Source organism: Trichomycterus rosablanca, chromosome 6, assembly GCF_030014385.1.
Source record: "Trichomycterus rosablanca isolate fTriRos1 chromosome 6, fTriRos1.hap1, whole genome shotgun sequence".
In the NCBI taxonomy this organism is placed as follows: domain Eukaryota; kingdom Metazoa; phylum Chordata; class Actinopteri; order Siluriformes; family Trichomycteridae; genus Trichomycterus; species Trichomycterus rosablanca.
The window spans coordinates 28214810-28226770 of NC_085993.1; positions in this window are offsets into that span (position 1 = coordinate 28214810).

An 11961-nucleotide genomic window follows, 5' to 3' on the forward strand; every position below is an offset into this window, starting at 1 on the left:
ACGTATATGGTTAGTGGAGCTGATAGAAAAAGAGTATACATACAAAGAGGTGGTTTTAATGTTATGGCTGATCGTATATAATTTTATAACCCAAAGATTGTCCCTTGTATTTTTTGTAGATATTCAAGTGTCCACTACCATCACTGAGCCACATTTGCTTATTCACCTCTCATACATGAGTAAAAACTAAGAACACTACTCTGCAGCATCTAACAGCCGGTGCAGATCATCAGCCAAGGTCACAAGATCCAGCAAGAAGGTTCTGGGTTCGATCCCCAGGTGGGGCGGTCTGGGTCATTTCTGTGTTGTTTGCATGTTCTCCCCATGTCCGCGTAGGTTTCATCCGGGTGCTCCGGTTTCCTCCCACAGTCCAAAGACATGCAAGTGAGGTGAATTGGAGACACTAAATTGTTCATGTGTTTGATATAACCTTGAGAACCGATGAATCTTGTGTTATGAGTAACTACCGTTCCTGTCATGAATGTAACCAAAGTGTAAAACATGAGGTTAAAATCCTAATAAACAAACAAACAGTACTTCTTTATATTGTATATATACAGTGTATCACAAAAGTGAGTACACCCCTCACATTTCTGCAAATATTTCATTATATCTTTTCATGGGACAACACTATAGACATGAAACTTGGATATAACTTAGAGTAGTCAGTGTACAGCTTGTATAGCAGTGTAGATTTACTGTCTTCTGAAAATAACTCAACACACAGCCATTAATGTCTAAATAGCTGGCAACATAAGTGAGTACACCCCACAGTGAACATGTCCAAATTGTGCCCAAATGTGTCGTTGTCCCTCCCTGGTGTCATGTGTCAAGGTCCCAGGTGTAAATGGGAAGCAGGGCTGTTAAATTTGGTGTTTTGGGTACAATTCTCTCATACTGGCCACTGGATATTCAACATGGCACCTCATGGCAAAGAACTCTCTGAGGATGTGAGAAATAGAATTGTTGCTCTCCACAAAGAGGGCCTGGGCTATAAGAAGATTGCTAACACCCTGAAACTGAGCTACAGCATGGTGGCCAAGGTCATACAGCGGTTTTCCAGGACAGGTTCCACTCGGAACAGGCTTCGCCAGGGTCGACCAAAGAAGTTGAGTCCACGTGTTCGGCGTCATATCCAGAGGTTGGCTTTAAAAAATAGACACGAGTGCTGCCAGCATTGCTGCAGAGGTTGAAGACGTGGGAGGTCAGCCTGTCAGTGCTCAGACCATACGCCGCACACTGCATCAACTCGGTCTGCATGGTCGTCATCCCAGAAGGAAGCTGACGCACAAGAAAGCCCGCAAACAGTTTGCTGAAGACAAGCAGTCCAAGAACATGGATTACTGGAATGCCCTGTGGTCTGACGAGACCAAGATAAACTTGTTTGGCTCAGATGGTGTCCAGCATGTGTGGCGGCGCCCTGGTGAGAAGTACCAAGACAACTGTATCTTGCCTACAGTCAAGCATGGTGGTGGTAGCATCATGGTCTTGGGCTGCATGAGTGTTGCTGGCACTGGGGAGCTGCAGTTCATTGAGGGAAACATGAATTCCAACATGTACTGTGACATTCTGAAACAGAGCATGATCCCCTCCCTTCGAAAACTGGGCCTCATGGCAGTTTTCCAACAGGATAACGACCCCAAACACAACCTCCAAGATGACAACTGCCTTGCTGAGGAAGCTGAAGGTAAAGGTGATGGACTAAACCCAATTGAGCACCTGTGGCGCATCCTCAAGTGGAAGGTGGAGGAGTTCAAGGTGTCTAACATCCACCAGCTCCGTGATGTCATCATGGAGGAGTGGAAGAGGATTCCAGTAGCAACCTGTGCAGCTCTGGTGAATTCCATGCCCAGGAGGGTTAAGGCAGTGCTGGATAATAATGGTGGTCACACAAAATATTGACACTTTGGGCACAATTTGGACATGTTCACTGTGGGGTGTACTCACTTATGTTGCCAGCCATTTAGACATTAATGGTTGTGTGTTGAGTTATTTTCAGAAGACAGTAAATCTACACTGCTATACAAGTTGTACACTGACTACTCTAACTTATATCCAAGTTTTATATCTACGTATAGTGTTGTCCCATGAAAAGATATAATAAAATATTTGCAGAAATGTGAGGGGTGTACTCACTTTTGTGATACACTGTATATATATATATATATATATATATATATATATATATATATATATAATTTACTTTTATAATTATTATACTTATATGCAATTATATGTTATTTTCTATGTATAGTATTCATATAGCTGTCATTTTGGTTCACTTTTGTAATTGGTCTTATTTATAATATTCTGATTATTATTATTATACTACTTGCTGCAATTATCTTAATAAAATACTTTCTACTGCACAATCTGTAGTTAATCTGTAGCATCTGTAGTTAATCTGTAGCATAAATCTACTATTTTATCTATGAGGATGTGAAAGGAGAAGAAAACGGTAAATAAATGGTATCGTAGTGTTTCTGGGGCTATTCCGGCCCAGTTATGGGAGAGTCGGCGGAGATCTGGCATCCGGATTTGGGCCAGTGTATTTGGCCCGATTCTGGGCAGTCATTCAAAAAGAGTCAGAGCTGACACGGGCTGCCGGTGTTACCGGAGTGTTATTGCAAGGTTGTCTAAAGTTTTCAATAATTTAAAGGTTAGTACAAGGTTCCCTTAAGGTTTCAATAATTTTAAGGTTACGGGAACGTTAGGGAAACGTTCCCACAACTATAATGCACAACCAAACGGGAACGTTCTATTTCCGTAAAGAAAACTTTCCTGGGGAACCAAAGGGCAACCAAAATGATCCGTTCCCAGAACGTTCTGGGAACCAAAAACTAACGTTCCCGGAACGTTCTGGGAACCAAAAATTGTTAGCTGGGATCCCTCATTGATACATATTACAAATGACGATGCACATGCACTCTGATGGTTGTTACATCAAATAGTATGTGAAAGTAAATCTGTGACTAGCCTTTGTTATAAAACTACATGTTTAATTTATTTATTTATTATTTCCACAAAATAAACGGAAGGAAAAACTTACCTTTGAAAAGTACTCTTAGTCAGCACCAGTAAAATTTTCTGCTGTTTAAAACTTTGTTACCTTTTCAGTCCACTGAACATTCGATGATGTGGAGCTTACTGGAGTACACATAAAAAGTTGCTGGTGACAATCCAATCCTGATAGAGCTGCAATTAATCTTCAGTAATTCCAAAACTGGTTATAAATTTCCCAAGGGAACCTCTGATGTACGTTATGCTAAGCCACCTTTATATTTTAAACAAGTGAGGCTCATTTGTCGGTAGTGTACCCAGGCTCTCCCCTGGTTTAGCTTGTGTCATTTAAAGAGTGTGCGTCACTCAATCCCAGGACACTCTTGGTGTCATTGTCCACTAAGGGCCAATGAATGCTTTTACAGCTGTTACCTCACGTTGCTAAAAATACTCATACCAGCCAGCATGTTAACAGTGCATGATAAGGTTTAAGAGTCTAGTCAATAGGAGGCAGATGCTAAAATTAGACTGGTAGATAAGTCAAGTCCTTGTGGCATGAAGAGTAGAGAGATATTAGAAAATACGTGTATGTAGAAAATACGTATATGTAGAATATAAATACATGGTAATCATGTGTGTGCTGTTTCTGATTGGGGGTTCAGTCTGGCATGATAATGATGGCTGGAGTCATAAAAGAGTGGTGTTTGTCTAAGGCCCTTGGTGTAAAGCCAACCACTTAACACAGTTATTTAGAGTCACCACAGTCAGTGGTTTTACATTGTAGACTTTAAGAATTAACCTCACCAACCAAACTGCACATAAACTTAAACTTTTTTGGAATTTAGTTTTTTGAGTCAACAAACTTGGTTAAAATGAGGATTTTTAGTATTAAATATACTAAAACCATGATTTTATGGCATTTATACAAAATGTAGAAAAATGTAGAGGCACAGAATTTTTTTTTTTTATTATATTACCCATTTGAAAAAGTAATCTCAACTCTGAACTTAATAACTAGTTGGGCCACAGCAACAACTGCAACCAGCATCTTCAAAAACTGAAGATCAGTTTACTACTTAACTGTAAAGAAATTTTTGTTTGTCTACATTGGAGGACTTTCAGTCATCAATGGGTTCAGGCTAGGACTGACTGATGACATAATTTCTTTAGAAATTTTATTAGAAAGCTGCATTTATAATTCAGTTAGTCATAGCAAAGTATCCCCACATCAAAGCTCTCACTGAGCTTTGCTGGAGTTCACCTTTAAAACTTCACAATGTAATGTGCTGTTTGTTAAGAAACCACTGAAAACACTGAGCACATGGCAAAAATACACCCTGGACATGGTGCTAATCCATGACAAAGCAACTCACAACACACAGTTCAGATACTTACTTACACCCAGTTGCAATTAAAATCAGTCAGCATTCTGCATACAGACAACATGCCAAACAAAACAGTGACTGTTAGCAAGAAACGAACCAATGATCTTAGGACTCACTTTAAGAACCACACCACAAAAACAATAATCTACTGCGAGAATTGATCATAGCATTTTGCTTTTGAGTTTAACTAGACAAAACATGAACACCTAAATATCTTTAGAAGGTAAACTATATGCCTAAAATATGTGCTCTCCCACTCATTAAATTTATAAAGTCAGTTCATAGATTTTATATAGTAACAGTGCGTTTGGCTAAAACACCTAAACTCAATGAATATAAGGGGTGTCCACATACTTTTTTTATAATTAAAAATACTGAAATAAAATGTTATAATTTAAAGTACTTTTTAGCTAATTAAGTATGAAAAACCCACACGGACAGGTTAGTTTTGCTAATACACATGTGCCCTCTGCTGGTAAATTAAAAACATTACAACTGACACATTACATTACTAAAGTATTCGGCTTGCACACCTGTTAGCTCCTTTGCTGAGTTACATGAATAATAATACTTTTACTCTTATTTTCTTCTTGTTTCCTCAGTTTAGAGATTACACTGCTCAAATTTTGGCAGACCAGAAAAAGGATTATTTGCTGAGACATGTGAAGTGAACCAGCGCCAGCTCTGAAAACATGTTTCTATAATACTTTGTGTGAATGTAATTTATTTTCCTTAATCTAATCATGGTTGCAAGTTCCAATGGCAAACACTGGGCACACTGGACAATCCATCGCAGGCCTTCGGCCCCCCGACTGGCCACTAGCACCACCCGAGCACTCCCTTTATGTACAGTATATACCAACGGTGTGTGTGTGCCCTGTGATGGACTGCCGACCTATCCAGGGTTTTTCTACCTTTTGCCCAGTGAATGGTACCCACTGCAACACTAAATAGGATAAAGCAGTTGTAAAAACAGACAATGAATAAGTGAGAGATAAGAGAGATAACTAAGTGAAGCACTTTGTTTTATTGTAGAGTTACAGTGTTAAATAACCACTTTTTACATTTTATATACTTCTAGTGTACATTTAATTCATGATGTATTTTGACTTTGAACATTAATAGATACCAAATGTTGCAAATAAAAAAAGTCTTTTTTATTAAGACTTTGCAATTGGTTGGGAACATTTTACATTAAGTAGCAAAAATGAATGAGCAGATGAATGAGCTTAATAAGTTATTCAAATACAAGATTATTAAACAACACTAAAACGGAAAAGTCACAGGTCCTCTGCAAACATCCTGCACATCGCTGTCAGTGCAACTGCTTTGATAATCTGTAAAAAGTTCATAGAAACTACAAAATGTTCCAGGACACAACATATAACATGCTCATTCACTAATCTTTATTATCCTTTCTCTCTGTACAGATGACATCAATCAGCCAGCAGAGGTCATAATTGCAGCAGTTATGAGAAATCCTCTCCAGCATCCAACCCAATGGAGGAGCCAATCAATGTCAGTAGCAGAACTGAGATTCAGACTCACAAGTTTGATATGTCAGCTCTGGAGTGCTAGCGTGTTTTACCGCTGCGCCACCTGAGCATCCAGATTCTTGTTTTAATTGCATTTTAAAAAACAGGTTTGTACTTTACAGCTTAAAATCAGTTTTAAATCTAAAACATAAAGTTGCACAATTTAGTACTGCTTATTCTTTGGATTGATTGAGTATTGTTTAAGAATTGACACAAATAAAACATATCTATCTGATCCCTATAAATTAAATATAGCTAATTGCAAAAAAAATGTGAAAAGAAAATGTCATCCCTAGTTAACAGTATTGTAATAAAAAATAGAAAAGTCAGTTTCAAATTGTGGCAAAGTCACAAAACGTCTAAAACATAAACATGTTACAGCCAAACTAACTTTTGGAAAATGATGATTACTTAAAAAACAAAAAATATATATATTGTGGTGCCACCGACATTAATGATGAGGCAATAGAAATCATTTTTGCTATTATACAGAACTGGTGAAGCAGAAGTATACTCCCAAAGGACTAATTCAACACAGAACACAGGGCTTAACCTACAAAAATCACTACAGTGCATAAAAACAGTAACAGAACATGTTAACACAACATAAAACACTCCGCACCAATTTATGCTACTATTTACAGCAGGGGTGGGCAATTAAATTTTCGAAGGGGCCACATAAGAAACTGGGACTGTTGTGGAGGGCCGGACCAATAAAGTGAACTTAATTCTGCTCAATATTAATTTTATCTCTTTATTTACATTTTCAGCATTTAGCAGACACCTTTATCCAAAGTGACTTACAATAAAGTTACAGTATACAGTCTGAGCAATTGGGGGTTAAGGGCCAGCAGCAACGTGGCGGTGGTGGGGCTTGAACCAGCGACCTTCTGGTTACTAGTCCAGTACCTTAAGCACTAGGCTACAACTGCTCACTCTTTATTAAAAGCAGTAATTGTAAAGTTCTAATAAGCTGTTAATGTTTAGATGTTATAATCAGAAAATTAGAAGTAGGCAGAGTAAAAACATCAACATTATTTTACTATTTAAACAAACAAATGCAAAAAAAAAACAAATGTGAACAAAATGTGCAGGTTTTTAAACTTTACACTATTTTGTTTTGAGTCTAATTACCTCATTTGTTTTTCAGTCCTTTGTTATTGTTGGATATTCTTATTAAAATCACAAAGCTGGACCTGACTGCTTCAGTTCTTGATGTGTTAAACTTTATAAAAAAGTCCTTGTTGCTTTTGCAGTTTAGTTAGTGAAGCGTCAAGTGTGAAGTGTGACGCTCCGCATCGTTCATGTTCTTGTATTTATTTCTCAGTTTAGTACCATAACAGCGATTTAAAGCCTATATTGTGATCGTTAACCAGCTTTACATCTGACTTTAGTAAACAAATACTTCAGCAGTTCATGTCTTGTTAAAAACTCGACCGTCAATCACATTCAGTTCTGTTCGCCTTACGGTGAAGCCCGATACACTCGCACACATGTAAATTGAAACTTGCGGATATTTAAAGACACAGCGCTCCCGTCAAAAACAATCCTGTTATATTGCATGTGTGATGTACGTCTGATTTTTCATTGCCACGAACCTCATGCGGGCCGGTTGGGGATGTCTTGCGGGCCGTACAATGCCCAGGTCTGATTTACAGTCTTAATAATATTTACAGCGAGTGGTGCACTTCATCCTGGGAACACCTGGATAACTGCACACACTAGCCCCAACTAGGGTGACGCAAAGCATCCTGGGAGCACCAAGATGGCTGTGATAGCTCAGTGGTTAAGGTACTGGACCATTAAACAGAAGGTTGCTGGTTCAAGCCCTGTCACCACCAAGTTGCCACTGTTGGCTCCCTGAGCAAGGCCCTTAACCCTCAATTGCTCATCGTGTTCAGCTCATTGTGTAAGTCGCTTTGGATAAAAGCGTCTGCTAAATGCTGAAAATGTAAAATGCTTCCACTACTGTTGGCCTAGCGAGCTAGTGTGCACACCACAATAGACTAAGAGCAGTAATTTATTTATTAAAACTTATTAGTCTGTAAGCATGTTGTTTAAAGCATTTTAAACTGCTGGGTAAAGTATTCTGTATCAAATGCAGTATTTCATATCGGTGTTGTTCATATTTGATTCTCAGCCTTGGTATTTCTTGTTGCTGGATCAAAGAAAAATCTAGGTTATTGTACATCTGTATTCCAGATGACTAAACCACAGGAAGACATCTAGGCACCACAATGTGCCAGGCAAGTATATACACTTATCTGCATCTCATTATGACAGTGGATGCTTAAATACTGACAGGACAAATCCTACAATACCAGACAGTCTTTTATTAGATTAGGCTTTTTAAAATTCATCAGCTAAGCCAACCTAACAAATGTTGGGACATAAGCCCTTAATTGTAACACAGGTGGTAGGAAAAGGATGTAGAATGACTCACATCCAAGCTGTTCTAGACCTAAGTGCAGCTGAACAGAATCAAAACAAAGAGTGGCCAAAGTCCAAAACCCAGACACACTCACACTCAAAAAAGTGCTATTGTACAGAGGGGGATTCCAAACAGGGCAATCACTTCGTGCCAAGAGGAAAAGATAAACCCAGCCAACTAAGGCAGGATTGGACACAGTGCTGTAAAGCGTCAAAGTCACACGTTCTGAGTACAGGTTAAATGAATTAGCACATGAGCAACTTTAAAACAGATGTGCTTTAGCGACTTAAAAAAGATGCCTAAAAATATGTTAGGACCCAGGAGAGCATCTGCTTCTTTTGGGCAAAATATCAATTGGCTCACTAGTCCTTATATAAGCACAGTTTGGAATTCATTTAAAATGTATCTTTATATAAATCATATTCCTCTTCTATACCATTAAGTTAAGTATTTTTTTGAATTCCCTGTAAGCGGACTAGCCCACAACATACTTTAAATAATAACTCAAGTAACAGAAAAACAATATTATAATATATAATCAGAAATATTTATAAAATTATAAGTTGGTCAGCCAAAACAATAAAATTCATTTAAAATTCCATCCATCCATAGATACATACACCGATCAGCCATAACATTAAAACCACCTCCTTGTTTCTACACACATTGTCCATTTTATCAGCTCCACTTACCATATAGAAGCACTTTGTAGTTCTACAATAACTGACTGTTGTCCATCTGTTTCTCTGCATGCTTTGTTAGCCCCCTATAATGCTGTTCTTCAATGGTCAGGACCCCCACAGATCCATCACAGAGTAGGTATTATTTGGGTGATGGATGATTCTCAGCACTGCAGTGACACTGATGTGGTGTGTTAGTGTGTGTTGTGCTGGTATGAGTGGATAAGACACAGCAATGCTAATGGAGTTTTTAAACACCTCACTGTCACTGCTGGACTGAGAATAGTCCACCAAACCAAAAATAGAAGGTGACCAACTCAAACAGCAGCAATAGATGAGTGATCGTCTCTGACTTTACATCTACAAGGTGGACCAACTAGGTAGGAGTGTCTAATAAAGTGGACAGTGAGTGGACACAGTATTTAAAAACTCCATCAGCGCTGCTGTGTCTGATCCACTCATACCAGCACAACACACACTAACACACCACCACCATGTCAGTGTCACTGCAGTGCTGAGAATGATCCACCACCCAAATAATACCTGCTCTGTGGGGGTCCTGACCATTGAAGAACAGGGTGAAAGCAGGCTAAAAAGGTAGGTAGATATATATATATATGGACTACAGTCAGTAATTGTAGAAATACAAAGTGCTTCTATATGGTAAGTGGAGCTGATAAAATGGACAGTGAGTGTAGAAATAAGGAGGTGGTTTTAATGTTATGGCTGATTGGTGTATATACTGTACATACATCTACACACTCTTGGGGGAGACTTTATTTTAAGAAAAAGAAAAACAAGTCAGAAGAAATTTTGAACACCCAGACATTTATAGTTTGTGTTTTATATCAAACATTTAAATCTTTTGTGTGCAATATACAGTTTTTTGTTAAAACATTTAGTATTTTGTCTTTAAAATGTTTTTATTACAGATCAACCACAACTACCAAATTTATGTTTTATGTTTTAAACTAGCATATTTTTACTAACCTATCAGGAATTAGATTTGTACCAATATTTTTTTTAAAAACTTGGAACACTTTGTAAAACAAAAAACAATATTATAAAAACATGAATTAATTATTTGTTCATTCTGCTTAATCTTCAATTAACTGACAAACATACATGATTTTTAATATTTTGACCAACTTATTATTTTAGGTGGCCGGTCATGATTTCCTCACCTGGTACCCATTAACCTGCTTATTGTGAAATGTTCTAAGACAATGAAACTTGAATATTATATAAGCGTTTAACTTATATAATTACTTACTTACTTACTAATTAAAAAATCACTTAGTCAGAGATCTCCAGTTTGTCAACAAATGCGTGAGAAAATTATTGAAAGGTTTAAAAACAATGTACCTCAAAGAAAGATTGGAGCTGATTTGCATATTTCTCCCTCTACAGTGCATAATATCATTAAAAATTAAAACACAATCAGGCCAAATTGGCCTAACTTTTCATCAAATTACTTTAAATTAATTATATAATTAATTAAATTTTTTTATTTTTTTATTAAATGTTTGTGTCCATATTAGCATAGGGTGAAGCTCCGTAATTAATAATTAGGAGTGGTGCCCACATACTCTTGACCACATAGTGTAGTTCTGATTTCTTATATTTTTCTAATTGAAGTTGGTCAGCAAAAATATTGGAAATCTTTTGTTTATAATTTATTAGTTAAGTAAATGTTTAAAAGAATTAACAAATCACAAATTTTTCCGTTTATTGCATTGTACAAAATGTCCCAGCTTTTGTCCCAGGAAATGGTGTTTGTAGATGATACTTAAGATACTGACATTAATTACCGATACATGCAACATGGTCATTAATATCAAGCCCCACTGCCTTTGTGGCTATAAAAGCTTCCACTCATCTGAGAAGACATTAGAGTGTGTCTTTGTGCCTATCAGTCAAAAGAGCATTGTAAAGTCAGGTCCAGTGGTGTTCACTGGGGTTAAGGTCAGGACTCTGGAGTTTCTTCACACCAAACTCATGAAATCATGTCTTCATAGACAGTTTTTTGTGCATAGCGACAATGTCATGCTGTAAAAAGGTCTTCTAATTAAAGCATAAAATTGATTTGATTTATTTACAAACTCTGGTCAAATAGTGTATAATTGCAGCTTCATGAAGTTTTAAGATTTTTGCTTTTAACACTTTAACCACAACCCCAAATCAGAAAAAGTTGGGACTGCATGAAAAATGCAAATAATAAAAAACACAGAGTTTCTTACATTTACTTTGACTTTTATTTGATTGCAGACAGTATGAACCTGAGATATTTCATGTTTTATCTGCTCAACTTCATTTCATTTAATAAACATCCATTCCTGCATTTCAGGCCCAACACAAAAAGTTGAGACAGTAAAGCATTTACCACTTTGTAATGTTGCCGTTCCTTTTCAACACACTTAAAAGATGTTTTGGCACTGAGGATACCAAGTGATTTAGTGTTTCAGCTTTTATTTTGTCCCATTCTTCCTGCAAACACGTCTTAAGATGTGCAACAGTACGGAGTCGTTGTTGTTGCATTTTTCAAATGTTTCAAAATTCACCACACATTCTCTATTGGGGACAGGCCAGGACTGCAGGCAGGCAAGCCCAGTACCCATACCCTCTTCTTTCGCAGCCATGCCTTTGTAATGTGTGCAGCATGTGGTTTTGCATTGTCTTGTTAAAAATGCATGGACGTCCCTGGAAAAGATGACATCTTGAAGGCAGCACATGATGCTCTAAGATCTCAATGTACTTTTCTGCATTAATGCTGCCATCACAGAAGTGTAAATGACCTTTGCCAAGGGCACTGACACAGCCCCATACCATGACAGACTCTGGCTTTTGGACTTCTTGCTGATAACAGTTTATTTGAGCACACGGCGTCCATGTTTTCCAAAAAAGACCTGGAATGTTGATTCATCTATATA